This window comes from Coregonus clupeaformis, chromosome 40 (genome assembly GCF_020615455.1).
Source record: "Coregonus clupeaformis isolate EN_2021a chromosome 40, ASM2061545v1, whole genome shotgun sequence".
Taxonomy (NCBI): domain Eukaryota; kingdom Metazoa; phylum Chordata; class Actinopteri; order Salmoniformes; family Salmonidae; genus Coregonus; species Coregonus clupeaformis.
In genome coordinates this window covers 11522477-11546099 of record NC_059231.1, presented here as the reverse complement: position 1 = coordinate 11546099, position 23623 = coordinate 11522477, and the positions used below count along the sequence as shown (strand labels likewise).

Genomic DNA, 23623 nt, shown 5'->3' with positions numbered 1-23623 from the left:
AAAATTAGCCATCTAAAAGCCATCTCTCAGACCAAAACGTCACTGCAGTTTGTGGGTAGATTTTAGGGCTCTATTCAATCAGATTCGCTTTAGCCGACTTCCGCAGGCGGAACCGTGTTAGAGCTTGTCAAATCCACAAGCGGTTCCCGGCGTTATACCTAAAGCGGACGTTGCCATTGGCTGCACGGAGTCGCATTAAAATAAATCCTATGCAGCCTTGTTTACAAGTTTTGAACACTGGAATGTGATGTAATCCGCACCTTCGATCAGGCTGATAGAAATCATCATTATTTTGTTTAATGATTGTACATTTAAGTGTCATCATTTTGATATAGCCTACACTTTTCTTGTTCTGAACTTCTAAGGGAGTGGGATGGGGTGTGGCTTAGTGACAATGATCAAAAGCAGCTGCTCACCGATTTGACAGCTCCAATGCAGTTACACCACCGAAACATCAGCTATGCGGGTGTTAGCTATCGCCGGTTAACGCTCGATCTGATTGAATCAAGGCCTTAATCTAATTTGTTCCACTTCACATCTCTTATTGACGTTATTTTTATGGCAGTGAGGATGAGGACTGTGGAGGTATTCCAGAATAACATGGTTGTTGTGTTCATCACAACATTTTTTTTTTGGCTTGATGTTTTGTTTTGGAGACATTCTTTTGCATCATTGCTAAGTCCTACGATGTAAACACTTAATTTCCCCTCTGGAGAAAGTTAAGACCATTAAAGAGAGTTGTCTGGTAAAGGCTGAAGAAGGTCATTAACCTCAGAGATAGAGTAGGGAAGAGAGGGAGAACAACCACAAGGAGAAGGGAGGAGGGTTCAAGACTATTTGTTGTCACCCTGTAAACCAAATCAAATCAAGTCCTCAAATGGGTCTAATTCTCAATCGCATTGGATTCTGTAGATGTAAATTAATTGAAAAAAGTATTTCCGATTAACAGTTATTTTTCTTGTTTGGATAACCACTTGATCAATGATCTTTTAACCCATGTCTCCCACTATCCTTCACATACAGTACTTCCAATGGTTACTCTAACTGAAGTCCTGAGGTCTAACACAAATCCCCAGTCTCTCTCTCTCTCTCTCTCTCTCTCTCTCTCTCTCTCTCTCTCTCTCTCTCTCTCTCTCTCTCTCTCTCTCTCTCTCTCTCTCTCTCCCATAATTTGACTCTGGGGCCGACCGTGTGTCTCCCTGTTAGCTACACAGGGCCCAGTAATCCCGCATAAGGCCAAACTGCTGCACACACACTTCAAAGGCTGCTAAAGCAATCCTTGGCTTAGAGAAAAGGATGACACTGGCAGTCGTTGGCGACCACGTCCACCCTCTACACCCTCAGTTCGAGAGGCTTCCCTCTGGCCGGCGCTTCAGAATGCCCATGGCCAAGAAAAACGTGTTCAAACGTTCATTCGTTCTTGGACTATTCAATGCAACGTTAATTGTATTGGTATACGTACTTATCTATTTCACCTCTATGGGATCAGTGTCCCGTACACAGGACGGTTGAGCTAACGTGCGCTAATGTGATTAGCATGACTGTTGTAAGTAACAGCACATTTTCCAGGACATAGATATGGGCAGAAAGCTTAAATTAGTGTTAATCTAACAGCACTGTCCAATTTACAGTGGCTATTACAGTGAAAAAAACACCATGCTATTGTTTGAGGAGAGTGCACAACAACAAAAAACGTATCACGGCAACTAGTTTGATACATTCACCTCTGAAGGTAAATAATGTACTTACATTCAGTAATTTTGCTCTGATTTGTCATTCCGAGGGTCCCAGAGATAAAATGTAGCATAGTTGTGTTTGATAAAATCCATTTTTATATTCAGATGTGGGAACTGGGTTCTACTGTTTGAACCCTTGCTGTCTCTGGCTCCACACCCACCCCTTCTGGCCTTCTAGATGTGTGAAAGTTAGTGTATAAGCTAATGATCCATCATGTATGATATTCCTGGGAGTGTGTAAACCTACATTTTGTATGACCATATAATTTGTATATGTTCTCTATAGTTATGTACTTGAAAATGTATCAATTTACCAATTCAGCACATTTGGGCAGACTTGATACAAAATAGTCCAGTATTGCAATGATTCACTGGATCAATCTGAAATTTTGCACACACTGCTTCCATCTAGTGGCTAAAATATAAATTGCGCCTAAACTGCAATATTATATTGTGGCTTTTCTCTCGCATTTCAAAGATGATAGAACAAAAAAAAATTTGAAAACCCATGTTTTTTTGTTTGTATTATCTTTTACCAGATCTAATGTGTTATATTCTCCTACATTAAGTGTTTCCTTCCAAATGGTATCAATAATATGCATATCCTTGCTTCAGGTCCTGAGCTACAGGCAGTCATTTTAGGCAAACATAAAAAATAAAAAAAAAGGCTCAGATCCTTAAGAGGTTAACAGTTGGGGCAGCAGTCAGTTGTGAGTGAATGTATCAATGTCCTCTATGTTTTTAGTGTATGCAGTATGATGGACTGACTGGTTTAAATGTGTGTGATGAATGTATGTGTACGTGGTCCTTTTAATGGAAGGTGATGCCAAAGAAAAATGTCCGTCCCAGATGGACAATAAACCTCTATATTCTATTCTATTCTATTTCCATGTTCCTAAGTTCTGTCAGCAAGGCCCCTCCCATCCCCCCATAGATGTAGAGCAGAGAGGAGGAAGGAACGTGGAGAATTCTAGAATCCTAAAATAATTCTAATGACCTACTTCAGTTGTGCCCCTGGAGCATTCTATTCCAGCAGCCTGCGGAATGCATAATAATACAAATAACAGCTGAGAGTTTAGGCACAGCAGTGCATTGTAGGAAATGGGTAATAAGTAATGAAAGTAAAATAAAATAGAAAGAGCGAATCAAGGCGTTTCTATTATGATATCAGGTTTGTTTGCTATATCCAACAGTATGCTATTCATAAAATGAACATTAGGTCTCCATTCATCTATTTCTCTATCGGTTCTACGCTGGGGGATACCTGTGTCACATCAATTCACACATCTTGACACAATGATGTAATCTGTCAAATCAAATGAATGGTCTGCTATATTATGACCTACGTTATGACCTAAGCAATCTTGTTATGAACAATATTTTCATATAGCCTCTGGAAACATACAGCCTCTGAAAACACATAGCCTCTGAAAACATTTAGCCTCTGAAAACATATAGCTTCTGCAAGCATATAGACTCTGAAAACATATAGCCTCTGAAAACATTTAGCCTCTGCAAGCTGAATCGTGACTGCGGTTGGCGGTTGGCTTTTCTTTTCACTTCTGAGAAGGATGCTCCCCTCTCTCTTGTCTCTAAGGCACGTATGTTTCAAAATGATGGTCCTTATAGGTTCTCGGGCTAAAGGTTTTAAGCTATAGGACGCTAAAATAAGAATATTCTTTATAATAGGCTTAGTAGTACGTACGTTTTATACATGACTTCAGTAAAACCTTTCGGCACCCCCCTCTCCTTGTTCCCCGTGTGTGAACATAGTTAGAGAGGGAGTATGTTCACCTGTTCGTGTAACCATGCCAACAGATAGATGCTGTAATTACAAGCTACATAGATAAGACGTGTCATGGATTGTTGAGCGTAAGTAAGGTGGCATTGAGAATGGAGGGATGTGACGTCTCCTCTTCTCTCTTCCCATCCTTTCCTTTCTCCTCCTCTCTTCCTCTCCTCCTCCTCCCCTCCTCCTCCTCCTCCTCTCCTCCTCCTCCCCTCTCCTCCCCATTCCTCTCTCTCCTCTCCTCCCCTCTTCTCCCCCTCTTCCCTCCTCCTCCTTCCCCACTCCTCCTCTCCTCTCCTCTCCTCTCCTCTCCTCTCCTCTCCTCTCCTCTCCTCTCCTCTCCCTCTCCTCTCCTCTCCTCTCCTCTCCTCTCCTCTCCTCTCCTCTCCTCTCCTCTCCTCTCCTCTCCTCTCCCTTCCTCTCCTCCACATTACTCTCCTCTCCCTTCACTTTCTCTGTCTGTCTCTCTCTCTCTCTCTCCACAGGCTTCGTCCCCCACTGGCGTGTCTGCATGATACGCTGCGCTGACTCTCTCTCTCCAACCCATACTAAATGAGGCTGCATGGCTAATTGCTTGTAAAAAACATTTTCCCCCAATGAGCCAGTCAGCTGGGCCTCAGATATCCTACAAGGCAATTATGACACAGTGTCGCAGAGTGTCAGTCTCTACAATTACTTTTACTTTGGATTGGCATCAAGACCTAAGTAAATGCTGTCTCATCCCATCCAAGTATGAGAGAATGAGAGAAAGAGAAAGAGACAGAAATTAAATGCATTTGCAGATTTTACGGCGATGAGTTTATGGTGAAGATTCACTGGCTCAAACGTAACAAGGCTCAAAAAGTTTTTGATTGTTCGAGGGATTTGTAAGAAAACCAAAGCTTAACGCTTGTAAATTAAAATCGAGAGGAAATGTTTCAGTGAACCTAAAACAAAATGATCTTCATTGTATTATTGAGTTATTGTTGTATCAGAGTTGTCATTGACTGGCTATGCCTGCTAATCATTCAATCATTCAAACAACCACTCACCCACCCACCCACCCACTCACCCAACCACCCACCCACCCACCCAACCACAAACAGCACCCACACTATACCTTATTGCACCAAATACCCAACATCAATAAACAGTTTACAGCAGGTATAAAAGGTGCAGTGAAACCCCTGTGTGCTCTCTTGACATTACAGTACAATAATCAATCTACTGTATAATAAAGAGTCAAATCAATAACAACAAGTAATAAATAGTCAAATCAATAATAATATGTAATAAAGAGTCAAATCAATAATAAGATCATGAACAATAGGATATACAGAACAGATGAAGGACAATAGGATATCTGGTGTTTGGGTATTTTATTAGGATCCCCATTAGCTGTTGCAAAAGCAGCAGCTACTCTTCCTGGGTTCCACACAAAACATGAAACATGACATAATACAGAACATTAATAGAGAAGAACAGCTCAAGGACAGAACTGCATACGTTTCTTTTTTGAAAGGCACACGTAGCCTACATATCAATACATACACACAAACTATCTAGGTCAAATATGCAGAATAGATAATGACCAACAGGATATACAGAACAGATAATGACCAACAGGATATGCAGAATCGATAATGACCAATAGGATATGCAGAATCGATAATGACCAATAGGATATGCAGAATCGATAATGACCAACAGGATATACAGAATCGATAAGGAACAATAGGATATACAGAATAGATAATGACCAACAGGATATACAGAATAGATAATGACCAATAGGATATACAGAATAGATAATGACCAACAGGATATACAGAACAGATAATGACCAATAGGATATACAGAACAGATAATGAACAATAGGATATACAGAATAGATAATGAATGTGCTATGTCAAGTATGACTGTATTTTCAAAATAAATCGTCTGCAGATGTTTGACAGAACCCATTACAGTCAAAGAGACGCTCAGCATCTTCAACGGCCTTATTTGTCTACAATAGACAATCTTGTTAACTTTTTTGTTATCCCTATAATTAGATACCACTGCTTGGGGAATTCAATTACCCTGACAGAGACTGTGGTAAATTGAGAAATCAAAGACAATATTTGGGGAGATATTAAACTCTCAGAGTTGGCGTAGTTGGGGACAGACGGTTAACTGCGTTCCAAATGGCACCCTATTCCCTACATAGTGGCCCATAGGGCTCTGGTTAAAAGTAGTGAACTATATAGGGAATAGGGTGCCATTTGAGACACACAGCTGTGTGAATAAGCATCGTTCCCCTAATGAGTCCCAAGGACAACAGGAGTCAGGTGTCAGAAGAGATCAACATCCCAGTTACATGAAGTACGGGTGAATGTGGGACCTCAGCCGTGGAGCCGTGGCTCAGTCTGTTGTTGTTTGGGATCATGTCAGGAGGAATTAGACACAGCAGGGCTCCACTCCATGAGGCGTGAGATCCAGGGCCACATCAGGGGCCCATCCAGCAGTGCTCTGCGCCCAGCCATGGCGGACCCATCAGGAGGATGGTTCTCTGGGGAAGTGGGCCCCGTCTGGAAAGGTTTGCCGCTGTTTCAGTATCACCACACATGTGCTCCCTAGCACAGTGACAATACAGCCTAGCCCTGAGAGACCACACCACCTGAGCCAATGTGACAGAGTTGGTTCAGTGACCACACTCACATGATGGGTAACCTTGCTTTAATCTGTTAGAGATTAAAGGGCCAATAGATTTGGAATGCCTGGATAAAATGTCTAGACCTAAACAGTTGCATCAATGCCTAGGCTTTGGCTAAGCGAGCTAATGCTTTGTTCTGGCACACATGAGACCCAGGTTTGAGACTTTGCCAGATCACAGCCAGGCCTGCTGTATCCCAGTCTGGTCTGGTCTGCCCCTTCTGAGAGCTACGGCTACATGAGTGGAGTCGTTACAGATCAGTCGGCCTCTACGCATGAACCCAACTTCGCATTTACTGTCACGCAACTTTTGAGTCCTCACTGTACAGTATGCAACAGTGTGTGTTTGAAGGGTGGAGGGTGGAGAGGAGGGTGGAGATGAGGAGTGGAGAGGAGGGTGGAGAGGAGGGTGGAGAGGAGGGTGGAGATGAGGGTGGAGAGGAGGGTGGAGAGGAGGAAGGAGAGGAGGGTGGAGAGGAGGGGGTGGAGAGGAGGGTGGAGATGAGGGTGGAGATGAGGGTGGAGATGAAGGGTGGAGAGGAGGGTGGAGAGGAGGGTGGAGAGGAGGGTGGAGATGAGGGTGGAGAGGAAGGTGGAGAGGAGGGGGTGGAGAGGAGGGTGGAGAGGAGGGTGGAGAGGAGGGTGGAGAGGAGGGTGGAGATGAGGGTGGAGAGGAAGGTGGAGAGGAGGGTGGAGAGGAGGGTGGAGAGGAGGGTGGAGAGGAGGGTGGAGATGAGGGTGGAGAGGAGGGTGGAGAGGAAGGTGGAGAGGAGGGTGGAGAGGAGGGTGGAGAGGAGGGTGGAGATGAAGGGTGGAGAGGAAGGTGGAGATGACGTGTTAAAAGCATTGACCAGCTGTGGCTTTAAAGTCTGTGCTCTCTCTTGACTGCATCGATTTCACGCTTTGTTTTTTTTTTTTTTTTTATATGTCAGCACTGTTTTGGCAGCCACAGAATCCTTTACTCCTGCCTAGCCGCATCTCACCCATTCAGATAGGAGATTAAAGGTGAAAGCTCTGTGAACTGTGTTGAACTCAAAGTCAAACTGGGTGAGAGAAGAGGAAGCTTTTGAACTGAGGGTTGAATTTCATTTTCTGGTCTGACAGAGGAATTGGAATGTGTGTCTGACCAGTTCTCAACAATGGATTTGAAAGAGACTAGAGTTACACACCCTAGGACATTCATGACATTTTCTCTCAAGTCAAACGTTACAATGTATCCTTATGAAGAATGTTATTCTGTTGCTGGTAAAAAAACATGTAATTCTATCATTGAAACTCTGAGTTGAGGAATAAAAACTAGCGAGAAAGCATTAAAGATGGAATCCATAGCGGTGAAACTGACTCGTTCATTTGCAATATTACAACAACAACTAAGACATTACTTCAAACAACAAGCACTGTTTTTTTGTTTTTTTTTGCATGCGCGATAGAACAGCAGAATATGTACTACAATATTTTTTACTTGATGCTGGACCTCCTCTTCGCCGTTTTAATAAACAAAAGAAAAACAATAGCAAATGCACCTGGGGTGGCACTTTTCCTCCTAATGCGGATCTCAGCTTTAAAGATGAAAATAATATATTGGTCTTCTTTGAAAAATAAAATGTTACACATGCTGTATATTAATTGAAGATGAAACAGACATTGATTTTGCTGATGTCTTCAAAGGTTCAGCAGAAGTTGATGACTTAAACCTCACATATTCAGAAGATGTTGTTTAGAATGCTAATATTTTTGGATGACGTTCTCTCAGACAGATGCTTATTTGTGGATTTAAGAAACCTGTGAGATAAATAACATTTTATTATAAAATATCACACTTTATGTAGTGAGTTTGGTTGGTGTAAGTATTGATTAATGTTGACAATAATTGTTTTAACAGTTCCATTCCTGCAAGCCGATAGGCTTTTTAAAAAACATTTCTTCACCTCTGATAAACATATCTTTAGACATCATAACATACTCCTTATAAAATGTCCTGTGACATCACGCACAGAGAAAATACAGTAGAGGTTTAAAAATGATTCTGGTTAATGAGAGGTTTGGGAAGAATATTGTGTTAAGCAAAACTGTAAGACATATTTTCTCCTCTAATATCACTTTTAAAGGTTCATGTGTAGCATTTGAAAACACACGACAGCATTCTGAGTTACTCTGTAATCTTATTGTGTTCCTATTACATTATTATTGGTTGCAACAGGAGCAGTTTTATGTAAAATATTTGAACATTGACTATTTTTTCTGTGGTCCTCTGAGCTCAGCTGGTAGAGCACGGCGCTTGTAACGCCAAGGTAGTGGGTTCAATCCCCGGGACCACCCATACACAAAAAAAATGTATGCACGCATGACTGTAAGTCGCTTTGGATAAAAGCTAAATGGCATATTATTATTATTATTATTATTATTATTATTATTATTATTATTTTCTACTCAGTAAACAAACTGCGTGTTCCTCTTGCCTCGCAGCCAGGCATGGCGCCTGTACTGGCAACATTTCCTCTAAACACAAAATGCTTCCTCAGTTATTGGTTAAATATCAATAAGGCACAGCTGATAAAAACACAAAAGGCGGCATGATGAATAAAGGGCGCTATGTCGCTGAAGCGTTACAGATTGCGTGATAGAAACTGAAAGGTAATTTTCAATTGAGTCGACATATGCAGCGTTTACCGTGAATGCCAGCGTTTACTGTAACGCTGAACATCCGCGATGTGGATTAAATAGACGCCCATAGTTTATGGTTTCTTTGCCATGTATGCAGCCATAGTGTCATGAGCCCTCTCACTCCACCGGGTTACCACCTTAATGTGTTTCCACTATCTTCCACTCTGCTCATCTCTCTCTCTCTACTCAGCCTAACGAGCTCCACCTGTCCCTGCTCTGCTCGGCTCTAATTACTCTGCCAGCTGCGCTGCATTACCCACTAACCTCTCCCAGTATTTAAAGTCCCGTCTTTCAGCTCTCCTTTGTCAGATCGTCTGCAAAGCTCACACCCGGAACCTGTGTGCTCGCGCTTCTGGCTCACCCCTGTTTTGTGACCCCGGACCTGCCTGATTCTTGGATACTCTTCTGCCCCAGGAAAACCAGACCTGCTTTCTGCCATTACGACTCCTGACTACTCTTCGACCCCGGTAACTCTGACCAGCCTTCTGCCTTGCTACAACGTATTTGGATTTCCCTTGAACTGTACTTCTGCCTGTTTTCATCCGCCCCGTTGTGTCTGTGTTTCCTCCCCCCCCAGGACTTCTGGACCACCAACCACCGGCGTCATCGGACGCATCGCTGCCACTGGGGGGAGGCACAGACCCAGCACATCGGACGGGATAACCCCTGGAGCCTTCACTCACTCCCTACATCCCTTTCCCCTTAAGTTTAAATAAACTTTCTGGTGTGACGCAATTGTGGTCCTCTTGTCGTCTGTCTGAACCGTGACAGTACGATCTGACCATCATGGACTCAGCGCACACTTCCCCCGACATGGAAACCGAAGAACCTGAGCAACCCACCGCCATGCTACGCCTGGAATACACTGAGAGAGAGCTAGGCCGCATGAGCGGCGACATCACCTCTCTGCTTCAGGTCGGCTACCAACAGCATCAGCAGTTCCAGCAGCACCAGCAGCAGTCCCAGCAGCAGCAACAACAACTCGCCAGGATCATCCAACTCCTCACCAACCTTACCCCAGCCAGTCTGCCCACCAGCCCTGCCTCCGAGTTACCTGCCCCGGTCATTTCAGCCGCTGCCCCGGAACCCAAGATTGGAAACCCCGAGCGGTTCAACGGCGATTCTACCCAGGTCCGGCCATTCCTGACTAGCTGCCGACTTCAGTTCTCCTTGCAGCCAAGGACCTTCGCCACGGAGGGGGCTAGGGTCGGGTATGCCATCACTCACCTGACGGGCCGAGCTCGACTCTGGGGAACAGCAGAGTTCGAACGTCAAACCCCCGCATGTGCAACCTTCGACCTGTTTGCTGAGGAGATGCTGAAGGTGTTTGACCTGGATTCACCAACCGCAGAGGCGTCTCGTGAACTGTTCAGTATTCGACAAGGCAGACGTACAGTCGCAGACCATTCCATCGACTTCCGAACCCTGGCAAGACGAAGTTCTTGGAACACACCATCGTTGGTGGACGCGTTCTTCCATAGCTTGGCTGACTATATCAAGGACGAGTTGGTCTCCCATGAACTGCCTTCCACTCTTGATGAAGCCATCGCACTGACTGTCCGGATCGACAGAAGGATACAGACCCGTCGTCGTGAGAGGGGGGCGCCAAGGTCCACCAACTACCGGCATTCGGAGAGATCCGACTGGGCTCCTGTCAGCTACTGCCACTCACCCAAGTCAGCTTGATCAGTCTGAGCCTATGGAGATTGGGCGAGCCTCTCTCACTCCTGCAGAGCGCCAGCGCCGCTCACCTCAAACCTCTGCCTCTATTGTGGAGGTGATGGACATCGTGTGGTAACCTGCCCTTTAAAAGCCGAAGCTCACCGGGCATAGGGGGAGTCCGGTTGAGCTCAATGACCACCCAGTCCTCCGACCGCAAACCCTTGCTGCAAGTTCACCTCCGCCTCTCTGACTCTACTCACACCCTGGCTGCTCTGGTGGATTCTGGCGCCCGAAGCCAACATAATGGACATCAAGCTGGCACGCCAACTGGGACTGGAGAACCTCCGTTTGACACCTCCTATTCCTGCCCGGGCACTGGACGGACACTTACTCGGATCGGTCACTCATGTCACGGCCCCGGTCTTGATGGGTCTGTCCGGAAACCATCAGGAAACTATCCAGTTTCACCTGCTCCCCTCTCCAGGCCAACCCCTCATCCTGGGTTACCCATGGCTCCGCCTCGGCACAACCCTCAGCTCGACTGGGTGACCGGGGTGATCAGGGAGTGGGGAGAGGACTGCCACCGAACCTGCCTGCTTGCTGCCGCACTACCCCTCGGCCAGTACCTACTAACTCCGCCCTGACCTCTCCCATGTCCCAGAATGCTACCATGGTCTCAGAGAAGTGTTTAACAAAGCAAGAGCCACATCTCTGCCCCCTCACCGACCGTACGACTGTGCCATCGACCTCCTCCCTGGAACAGCCCCTCCAAGGGGCCGTCTTTATTCGTTGTCTGCTCCTGAAAGAAGGTCCATGGAGGACTACATCAATGACTCTCTGTCCACAGGATTGATCCGTTCATCTTCATCTCCGGCTGGTGCTGGCTTCTTCTTTGTGGGGGAAGAGGGACGGATCTCTTCGCCCCCGCATCGACTACAGGGGACTCAACGACATCACAGTGAAAAACCGTTACCCTCTCCCTCTGCTCACCTCTGCTTTTGAGTTGCTCCAGGGAGCCACTGTTTTTACCAAGTTGGATCTCAGAAACGCTTACCACCTAGTGCGGATCCGGGAGGGAGATGAATGGAAGACCGCATTCAATACACCAACAGGCCACTACGAGTATCTGGTTATGCCTTTTGGCCTCACCAATGCTCCTGCTGTGTTCCAGGCTCTAGTGAATGATGTACTGCGGGACATGTTAAACAAGTTTGTCTTCGTTTACCTGGATGACATCTTAATCTACTCCAGAAACCTGTCTGAACACACCCGCCATGTCCAGCAAGTCCTTCATCGTCTTCTGGAGAATTCCCTCTACGCCAAGGCAGAGAAATGTGAGTTTCACGTCAAGACAGTGGCCTTCCTGGGGTACATAGTGGCAGAGGGAAGTATCCAAATGGATCCTGCCAAAGTATCAGCAGTCACGTCATGGCCAGTTCCGGAGAACAGAAAGAAGCTGCAACAGTTTCTGGGGTTTGCTAACTTCTATAGAAAGTTTATCCGGAACTACAGTACCGTTGCTGCCCCTCTCACTGCTCTAACCAGCACCAAGCAACCCTTCACCTGGACCCCAGCAGCCGACAAGGCCTTCAGTACCCTCAAGGTAAGGTTCACCTCCGCTCCCATCCTCCAGATGCCTGACGTGGACCGGCAATTCATTGTGGAGGTGGACGCCTCGGATGTGGGAGTTGGTGCTGTGATTTCTCAGTGGGCTGCGGAGGATAGGAAGCTCCATCCCTGTGCCTTTTTCTCACGTCGGTTGTCCCCCTCTGAGTGCAATTACGACATAGGGAACCGAGAGCTGCTGGCTGTGAAGCTTGCCTTGGAGGAGTGGCGTCACTGGCTGGAGGGGTCCACCATTCCATTTCTCGTTTGGACCGATCATAAGAACTTGGAGTACATCCGCACGGCCAAACGGTTGAACTCCAGGCAGTCCCGCTGGGACCTGTTCTTCACCAGGTTTAATTTCACTCTGTCATACCGGCCTGGATCACGCAACACCAAGCCAGACGCCCTCTCCCCGTCAATTCCAGAAGGATGACAACCCCTCCAAGGATCCTGTGTCGATTCTGCCAAGTCCCTGCATCGTAGCAGCTCTGACCTGGGCTGTTGAGGAACAGGTGCTGGAAGCTCTCCGTAACCAGCCCGGTCCCAGCACTTGCCCAGCTGACCGCCTTTTTGTCCCCGAAAACCTAAGGTCCCAGGTCGTTCAGTGGGGACATGACTCCCGCCTAGCTTGTCACCCTGGCTCCACCCGCACTTACAACCTGCTCGCCCAGAGGTTCTGGTGGCCCGCTCTGAGAAAGGATGTACGGGAATTCGTCCAAGCCTGCCCCATCTGCAACCAACACAAGTCGTCCTGCCAGCCCCCAGCCGGATTGCTGCAGCCCCTGCCTGTGCCCAGACGTCCCTGGTCTCACATCGCCCTTGACTTTGTCACGGGGCTGCCCCCTTCAAGGGGCAAGACCGTCATTCTCACCATAGTTGACCGATTCAGCAAGATGGCACACTTCATTCCCCTCCCCAAGCTCCCAACCGCCAAGGAGACCGCCCAGGTGGTCCTGGAACACGTCTTCCGGATCCACGGACTGCCAAAGGATGTAGTTTCTGACCGTGGTCCACAATTCTCCTCCGCTTTTTGGAAGGAGTTCTGTCACCTGCTGGGAGCCACAGTCAGTCTGACTTCCGGATTCCATCCCCAATCCAATGGGCAGTCAGAGCGGGCAAATCAGGAGCTCGAGAAGGCACTGCGATGCATGACTTCACGCAACCCCCACTCCTGGTCGCAGCAATTGACATGGGTGGAGTACGCACACAATTCTCTGACCTGCTCTGCCATCGGTATGTCCCCTTTCCAATGTGTTTATGGATACCAGCCTCCTCTATTTGCCAGTCAGGAAGGGGAGGTTACTTGCCCATCTGCACTTGCGTTTGCCCGTCGATGTCGCCGCACCTGGTCACAGGCCCGAGCCACACTTCTCAGATCCGTTGCCAGCTACACTACCGGGGCCAACCGTCGGAGAATCCCTGCTCCCACCTACCATGTTGGTCAAAGGGTGTGGTTGTCGTCAAGGAACCTGCCACTCAGGGTGGAGTCGCAGAAGTTGGCACCTCGGTTCATTGGCCCATTCTCTATCATAAGAGTGATTAGCCCAACTGCTGTCCGGCTCCAACTGCCTAATTCCATGAGGGTGCACCCCACTTTCCATGTGTCTAAGATTAAGCCCATTCATGAGAGTCCGCTGGTCCCTGCTGCGCCTTGTCCTCCTCCTCCACGGCTCGTCGATGGTGGTCTGGTTTACACCGTCCGCCGCCTGCTTCGGTCCAGACGGAGGGGTAGGGGTCTCCAGTACCTCATTGACTGGGAGGGCTATGGACCTGAGGAAAGGACCTGGGTGCCAGCTAGTCGGATTGTGGATAGGACTCTCATCACCGCCTTCCACCAACGGCATCCTGATCAACCTGCAATCCGTAGGGGCCGCCCCAGAGGGATCCCTAACCGTCCTGCCCGCTCGGCTTCCTGTCCTGTGCCTGATCCTGTCTCGGGACCTGTCCCATCTCCCGACCACGGCCCTCCGGCTTCCTCCGAGGATGAGGGCGTTCGCTCGGGACCGTTCGGAGGAGTTCTAGCCCTCCTCCGGCTCCCCTCCTCCCGCCCGGCGTGGTGTTGCTCTTGGGACTTCTGGGGCCGTCCCTTGGGGGGTTCTGTCATGAGCCCTCTCACTCCACCGGGTTACCACCTTAATGTGTTTCCACTATCTTCCACTCTGCTCATCTCTCTCTCTCTACTCAGCCTAACGAGCTCCACCTGTCCCTGCTCTGCTCGGCTCTAATTACTCTGCCAGCTGCGCTGCATTACCCACTAACCTCTCCCAGTATTTAAAGTCCCGTCTTTCAGCTCTCCTTTGTCAGATCGTCTGCAAAGCTCACACCCCGGAACCTGTGTGCTCGCGCTTCTGGCTCACCCCTGTTTTGTGACCCCGGACCTGCCTGATTCTTGGATACTCTTCTGCCCCAGGAAAACCAGACCTGCTTTCTGCCATTACGACTCCTGACTACTCTTCGACCCCGGTAACTCTGACCAGCCTTCTGCCTTGCTACAACGTATTTGGATTTCCCTTGAACTGTACTTCTGCCTGTTTTCATCCGCCCCGTTGTGTCTGTGTTTCCTCCCCCCCCAGGACTTCTGGACCACCAACCACCGGCGTCATCGGACGCATCGCTGCCACTGGGGGGAGGCACAGACCCAGCACATCGGACGGGATAACCCCTGGAGCCTTCACTCACTCCCTACATCCCTTTCCCCTTAAGTTTAAATAAACTTTCTGGTGTGACGCAATTGTGGTCCTCTTGTCGTCTGTCTGAACCGTGACACATAGTGAGCAATGCTGTTTCTTTCCTCACTTTAATATGGAAGATATGGATCTTACAGTGCCTTGCAAAAGTATTCATCCACCTTGGCATTTTTTCCTATTTTGTTGCATTACAACCTGTAATATAAATTGATTTTCATTTGGATTTCATGTAATGGACACACAAAGAATAGTCCAAATTGGTGAAGTGAAATGAAAAAAATAACTTGTTTCAAAAAATTCTAAAAAAATAAATAACAGAAAAGTGGTGCGTGCATATGTATTCACCCCCTTCGCTATGAAGCCCCTAAATAAGATCTGGTGCAACCAATTACCTTCAGAAGTCACATAATTAGTTAAATAAAGTCCACCTGTGTGCAATGTAAGTGCCACATGATCTGTCACATGATCTCAGTATGTATACACCTGTTTTGAAAGGCCCCAGAGTCTGCAACACCACTAAGCAAGGGGCACCACCAAGCAAGCGGCACCATGAAGACCAAGGAGCTCTCCAAACAGGTCAGGGACAAAGTTGTGGAGAAGTACAGATCAGGGTTGGGTTATAGAAAAATATCCGAAACTTTGAACATCCCACGGAGCACCATTAAATCCATTATTAAAAAATGAAAGAATATGGCACCACAACAAACCTGCCAAGAGAGGGCCGCCCACCAAAACTCACGGACCAGGCTGCAAAGCTCCACAGCGGAGATTGGAGTATCTGTCCATAGGACCACTTTAAGCCGTAAACTCCACAGAGCTGGGCTTTACGGAAGAGTGGTCAGAAAAAAGCCATTGCTTCAAGACAAAAATAAGCAAACACATTTGGTGTTCGCCAAAAGTCATGTGGGAGACTTCCCAAACACATGGGAAAAGGTTCTCTGGTCAGATGAGACTAAAATTGAGCTGTTTGGCCATCAAGGAAAACACTATGTCTGGCGCAAACTCAACACCTCTCATCACCCTGAGAACACCATCCCCACAGTGAAGCATGGTGGTGGCAGCATCATGCTGTGGTGATGTTTTTAATCTGCAGAGACTGGGAAACTGGTCAGAATTGAATGAATGATGGATGGTGCTAAATACAGGGAAATTCTTGAGGGAAACCTGTTTCAGTCTTCAAGAAATGTGTTACTAGGACGGAGGTTCCCCTTCCAGTAGGACAATGACCCTAAGCATACTGCTAAAGCAACACTCGAGTGGTTTAAGGGGAAACATTTAAATGTTTTGGAATGGACTAGTCAAAGCCCAGACCTCAATCCAATTGAGAATATGTGGTATGACTTAAAGATTGCTTTACACCAGCAGAACCCATCCAACTTGAAGGAGCTGGAGCAGTTTTGCTTTGAAGAATGGGCAAAAATCCCAGTGGCTAGATGTGCCATGCTTATAGAGACATACCCCAAGAGACTTGCAGCTGTAATTTCTGCAAAAGGTGGCTCTACAAAGTACTGACTTTGGGGGGGGTGAACAGTTATGCACGCTCAAGTCTTCTGTTTTTTTTTTCTTATTTCTTGTTTGTTTCACAATAAAAAATATTTTGCATCTTCAAAGTGGTAGGCATGTTGTGGAAATCTAATGATACAACCCCCCCCCCATAAAAAAAAAAAATATTTCAATTCCAGGTTGTAAGGCAGAAAAATAGGAAAAATGACAAGGGGGGTGAATACTTTCGCCAGCCACTGTAGCTCAAATCTCTGCTATAGCACACAGAGACAGAGATCTAACGGTACTAGCTCCCAAGCAAGACCTGGGTTTGTGTCCCCAATAGCACCCTATTCTCTATGCAGTGCACTACTTTTGACCAGGGCCCATAGAGCTCTCGTCAAAAGTAGTGCACCATGTAGGGAATAGGGTGCCGTTTGGGATGCCGCTGTAGCCTTGGAACTCACAAGCTAAACCTCTGGCGATATCTTAAAAGGTCACCAGAGTTGATGGCATGAAAACTGACACTATGTAGAACCCTGGTGTGTTCTTTTTGTTCTAAGAATTAACTGTAACAATAGCATTTTGTTCTGTGGCCTTTTTCAGGTTGTTCTCTGATGGTGTCGACACTAGCTGCGCAGGAATTCCCTTGTATGTAGGCCGTTTGGCTGGCTCGAGGTCTGTGACTGAGAGAAACAACGTCTTTGAACCTGATCTCGTTTAGTTTTAAAGCTTCTTTCCTCATGATGCTTGACATCTGTAGGTTCACTAGCCCCAGCAAAGCTGTGACCACAATATAGCCCAGTACCACGGTTTCCAGGTTTTTACATGTCGCTTCAAGCTCTTTTTAACTGCATATCTAATTATCCATTTAATAAAGCAATAAAGCTCTGTATTGATAGGGTGCCATTTAATAAAGCAATAAAGCACTGTATTGATAGGGTGCCATTTAATAAAGCAATAAAGCACTGTATTGATAGGGTGCCATTTAATAAAGCAATAAAGCTCTGTATTGATAGGGTGCCATTTAATAAAGCAATAAAGCACTGTATTGATAGGGTGCCATTTAATAAAGCAATAAAGCACTGTATTGATAGGGTGCCATTTAATAAAGCAATAAAGCACTGTATTGATAGGGTGCCATTTAATAAAGCAATAAAGCTCTGTATTGATAGGGTGACATTTAATAAAGCACTGTATTGATAGGGTGCCATTTAATAAAGCAATAAAGCTCTGTATTGATAGGGTGCCATTTAATAAAGCTCTGTATTGATAGGGTGCCATTTAATAAAGCAATAAAGCACTGCATTGATAGGGTGCCATTTAATAAAGCAATAAAGCTCTGTATTGATAGGGTGCCATTTAATAAAGCTCTGTATTGATAGGGTGCCATTTAATAAAGCAATAAAGCACTGCATTGATAGGGTGCCATTTAATAAAGCAATAAAGCTCTGTATTGATAGGGTGCCATTTAATAAAGCAATAAAGCACTGTATTGATAGGGTGCCATTTAATAAAGCAATACAGCTCTGTATTGATAGGGTGCCATTTAATAAAGCAATAAAGCACTGCATTGATAGGGTGCAATTTAATAAAGCAATAAAGCACTGCATTGATAGGGTGCCATTTAATAAAGCAATAGAGCTCTGTATTGATAGGGTGCCATTTAATAAAGCTCTGTATTGATAGGGTGCCATTTAATAAAGCAATAAAGCACTGCATTGATAGGGTGCCATTTAATAAAGCAATAGAGCTCTGTATTGATAGGGTGCCATTTAATAAAGCACTGCATTGATAGGGTGCCATTTAATAAAGCAATAAAGCACTGCATTGATAGGGTGCCATTTAATAAAGCAATACAGCTCTGTATTGATAGGGTGCCATTTAATAAAGCAATAAAGCACTGCATTGATAGGGTGCAATTTAATAAAGCAATAAAGCACTGCATTGATAGGGTGCCATTTAATAAAGCAATAGAGCTCTGTATTGATAGGGTGCCATTTAATAAAGCTCTGTATTGATAGGGTACCATTTAATAAAGCAATAAAGCTCTGTATTGATAGGGTGCCATTTAATAGAGCTCTGTATTGATAGGGTGCCATTTAATAAAGCAATAAAGCTCTGTCTTTAGATCATCAGACTGGTTGTATCCCAACATGCCAGTAAGACCAGCTCAGTAATTAAAAAACGAATTGGTTCCCCTGAATCAATCTCATGCATGTCACTATTCATCAGCCGGCATATAGTTTCTCATGGAACATATTAGTCCACCATTCACTGGTCTAAACTGTTTTAACAAGAGGTCCTTAGGCAGACTGGTCTAAACTGTTTTAACAAGAGGTCCTTAGTGGCAGACTGGTCTAAACTGTTTTAACAAGAGGTCCTTAGTGGCAGACTGGTCTAAACTGTTTTAACAACTCACTAAGAGATGAGGTTTTATATAGCTGCGTCTCAAATGGCACCCTATTCCCTATTTAGTGCACTACTTTATGGGCCCTGGTCAAATGTAGTGCACTATATAGGGGATGGGAAGTCATTTTGGACCCGTACGATATTATTGAGACACGTCTTCTTCAGACATTAGCATGCAAAATGTGTCATCCGTGTCTGAGTGTCTCGCTGGAAATATACTGCGAGACACTCAGACTATATCACCAGCTTCATTGTAGACTATATCACCAGCTTCATTGTAGACTATATCACCAGCTTCATTGTAGACTATATCACCAGCTTCGTTGTAGACTATATCACCAGCTTCATTGTAGACTATATCACCAGCTTCGTTGTAGACTATATCACAAGCTTCGTTGTAGACTATATCACCAGCTTCATTGTATAGACTATATCACCAGCTTCATTGTAGACTATATCACCAGCTTCATTGTAGACTATATCACAAGCTTCGTTGTAGACTATATCACCAGCTTCATTGTATAGACTATATCACCAGCTTCATTGTAGACTATATCACCAGCTTCATTGTAGACTATATCACCAGCTTCATTGTAGACTATATCACCAGCTTCATTGTAGACTATATCACAAGCTTCATTGTAGACTATATCACCAGCTTCATTGTATAGACTATATCACCAGCTTCATTGTAGACTATATCACCAGCTTCATTGTAGACTATATCACAAGCTTCGTTGTAGACTATATCACCAGCTTCATTGTATAGACTATATCACCAGCTTCATTGTAGACTATATCACCAGCTTCATTGTAGACTATATCACAAGCTTCGTTGTAGACTATATCACCAGCTTCATTGTAGACTATATCACCAGCTTCATTGTAGACTATATCACCAGCTTCATTGTAGACTATATCACCAGCTTCATTGTAGACTATATCACCAGCTTCGTTGTAGACTATATCACAAGCTTCATTGTAGACTATATCACCAGCTTCATTGTATAGACTATATCACCAGCTTCATTGTAGACTATATCACCAGCTTCATTGTAGACTATATCACAAGCTTCGTTGTAGACTATCACCAGGTTCATTGTAGACTATTACCAGGTTCATTGTAGACTATCACCAGGTTCATTGTAGACTATCACCAGGTTCATTGTAGACTGTCACCAGGTTCATTGTAGACTATCACCAGGTTCATTGTAGACTATCACAAGCTTCATTGAAGGAGAGCTTATACAGGAGCTCTGTGGGTTGTTATTAAATTAAGAGTTTTTACACTTCCTTATGATTTGTCTGCTTCCTGTGAAGGCTGAAGCCTCTTAGCTGTTCCCCTTCAGATCGTCCCACTCACAACACTATCCTGTAATGATTCTCCGTCTCTAGCACTGTTCAGCTCCTCTCCTCTCCTCTCCTCTCCTCTCCTCTCCTCTCCTCTCCTCTCCTCTCCTCTCCTCTCCTCTCCTCTCCTCTCCTCCTCCTCCTCCTCCTCCTCCTCCTCCTCCTCCTCCTCCTCCTCCTCCTCCTCCTCCTCCTCCTCATCTCTGTCCCACCCCATCTCCAGTCATCTGAAACCTCCGCTGCTCTTCATCCCCCAATTAGAGAATGTTCTAGTAGCAGTTGAGCTCCAACCCGTTCCATCTCCTCCCGGAGTCAGGGGTAGAAGAGCACACAGACAGACACCAGATTGACAAATAGTCAAATAGATAGACACGTGTACACAAATGCTGTATAACACCTCCTCACACAAAAAAATAATACTAGCTTTATCTAATACATACGTTACAAATAGGCACCCCTCTCCTTACAGTGAGAATCAGTCACGCTAAAATATGAAAACGCTTGTGGACTAAACTTAAAAAATACACAAATGCCTTTGTAACTAACCCAGTGTGCTCCGATACTAGTCAACTGGGAACGTTTTACAAAAAAAGACTAGGGCTTCGTTCTCAAGAGGATAACAATCAAAGACAGGGAGAGAAAGAAATCTCTCTACCTTGTTGTTGCCTGTCTGTCTGTCATATGAAGTGGCAGAGAGCGAGCTCAGAGCAGACCGTGGTAGTCTGTAGAAAACGGTTAGACTCAGCCTCTCCGCAGAGATGTAGGGAGAAGCCATTGAACTAAGCTGTTCTCCTGAAGGCCTTCGGACCACAATTCTCTCTTCATACAATTATTTACAATGGTATTTGTTCTTCACTGGTTGCCCTTTTCTTGTGGCAACAGGTCACACATCTTGGTGCTGTGATGGAACACTGTGGTATTTCACCCAATAGATATGAGAGTTTATCAAAATTTGATTTGCTTTCGAATTCTTTGTGGGTGTGTGTAATCTGAGGAAAATGTGTCTCTAATATGGTCATACATTTGGCAGGAGGTTAGGAAGTGCAACTCAGTTTCCACCTTATTTTGTGGGCAGCGTGCACATAGCCAGTCTTCTCTTGAGATCCAGGTCTGCCTACGGCGGCCTCTCTCAATAGCAAGGCTATGCTCACTGAGTCTGTACATAGTCAAAACTATCCTTAGTTTTAGGTCAGTCACAGTGGTCCGGTATTCTGCCACTGTGTACTCTCTGTTTAGAGCCAAATAGCACTCTAGTTTGCTCAGGTTTTTTGTTAATTCTTTCCATTGTGTCAAGTAATTATCTTTTTGTTTTCTCATGATTTGGTTGGGTCTCATTGTGTTGCTCACCTGGGGCTCGATGGGGTCTGTTTGTGTTTGTGAACAGAGCCCCAGGACCAGCTTGCTTAGGGGACTCTTCTCCAGATTAATCTCTCCGTAGGTGATGGCTTTGTTATGGAAGGTTTGGGAATCACTTTATTTTAGGTTGTTGTATAATTTAACGTCTCTTTTCTGGATTTTGATAATTCGGCTCTGCATGCATTATTTGGTGTTTTACATTGTACACAGAGGATATTTTTGCAGAATTCTGCATGCGGAGTCTCAATTTGATGTTTGTCCCATTTTGTGAATTATTGGTTGGTGAGCGGACCCCAGGCCTCACAACCATTAAGGGCAATGGGTTCTATAACTGATTCAAGTATTTTTTGCCAGATCCTAATTGGTATGTCGAATGTTATGTTCCTTTTGATGGCATAGAAGGCCCTTCTTGCCTTGTCTCTCAGATCATTCACAGCTTTGTGGAAGATACCTGTGGCGCTGATGTTTAGGCCGAGGTATGTAGAGTGATTCCTCAATTAAAAGTTTTGAGCTTATGCTGTGACCGTTTGTGGTAGATGGTGGCAGATTGTGGTAAATTGCATCATTCTGTCATTGCACCACACTATCACAAGGGGGAGTTAGAACGCTGATCTATCGGTAGTCTAAACTGTGGCACAAATTGACTATCTTTTCGTAAATTAATGGAGGTGTGAATGTTTCAGTCCAAGAGTCTTTCTTCTCTGGCACTAGAGTCCTGCATCAGGCAAAAAAAAAGAAAGGTTATCCTACCAACGGGACATTAAAAACTGTAATGTCGTGGCTGAACGACGACATGGATAACATACAGCTAGCGGGCTATACGCTACATCGGCAGAATAGAACGGCTGACTCCGGTAAGACAAGGGGTGGTGGTCTGTGTATATTTGTAAACAACAGCTGGTGCGTAAAATCTAACACTAAGGAAGTCTCAAGGTTTTGCTCACCTGAGGTAGAGTATCTCATGATAAGCTGTAGACCACACTATTTACCAAGAGAGTTTTCATCTATATTTTTTGTAGCTGTCTATCTACCACCACAAACCGATGCTGGCACTAAGATTGCACTCAATGAGCTGTATAAGGCCATAAGCAGACAGGAAAACGCTCATCCAGAGGTAGCGCACCTAGTGGCCGGGGACTTTAATGCAGGGAAACTTAAATCCGTTCTACCTAATTTCTATCAGCATGTTAAATGTGCAACCAGAGGACAAAAAAACTCTAGACCACCTTTACTCCACACACAGAGATGCATACAAAGCTCTCCCTCGACCTCCATTTGGCAAATCTGACCATAACTCTATCCTCCTGATTCCTGCTTATAAGCAAAAACCTAAAGCAGGAAGCACCAGTGACTCTGTTAATAAAAAAGTGTTTAGATGATGCATTTGCTAAGCTACAGGACTGTTTTGCTAGCACAGACTGGAATATGTTCCGGGATTCTTCAGATAGCATTGAGGAGTACACCACATCAGTCACTGGCTTCATCAATAAGTCCATCGATGACGTCGTCCCCACAGTGACCGTATGTACATACCCCAACCAGAAGCCATGGATTACAGGCAACATCCGCACTGAGATAAAGGGTAAAGCTGCCGCTTTCAGGGAGCGGGACTCTAACCCGGACGCTTATAAGAAATCCTGCTATGCCCTCCGACGAACCATCAAACAGGCAAAGAGTCAATACAGGACTAATATTGAATCGTACTACACCTGCTCTGACGCTCGTCGGATGTGGCAGGGCTTGAAAACTATTACAGACTACAAAGGGAAGCACTGCCGCGAACTGCCCAGTGACACAAGCCTACCAGATGAGCTAAATCACTTCCATGCTCGCTTCGAGGCAAGCAACACTGAAGCATGCATGAGAGCATCAGCTGTTCCGGATGACTATGTGATCACACTCTCCGTAGCCGATGTGAGTAAGACTTTTAAGCAGGTCAACATTCACAAGGCCGCAAGGCCAGACAGATTACCAGGACGTGTACTCCGAGCATGTGTGACCAACTGGCAAGTGTCTTCACTGACATTTTCAACATGTCCCTGACTGAGTCTGTAATACCAACATGTTTCAAGCAGACCCCAATAGTCCCTGTGCCCAAGGACACTAAGATAACCTGCCTAAATTACTACCGACCCGTAGCACTCACGTCTGTAGCCATGAAGTGCTTTGAAAGGCTGGTCATGGCAAACATCAAGACCATTATC

The 23623-nt window shown here is 45.5% G+C and overlaps 1 protein-coding gene across 1 annotated transcript in view; it reads right to left on the bottom strand.

Moving 5' to 3' along the window:
• The window catches only part of LOC121554912 (zinc finger protein 804A), a 146616-nt gene that overhangs the window by 57868 nt on the left and 65125 nt on the right, over positions 1 to 23623 (bottom strand). The gene's annotated exons all lie outside the window — the stretch shown is intronic.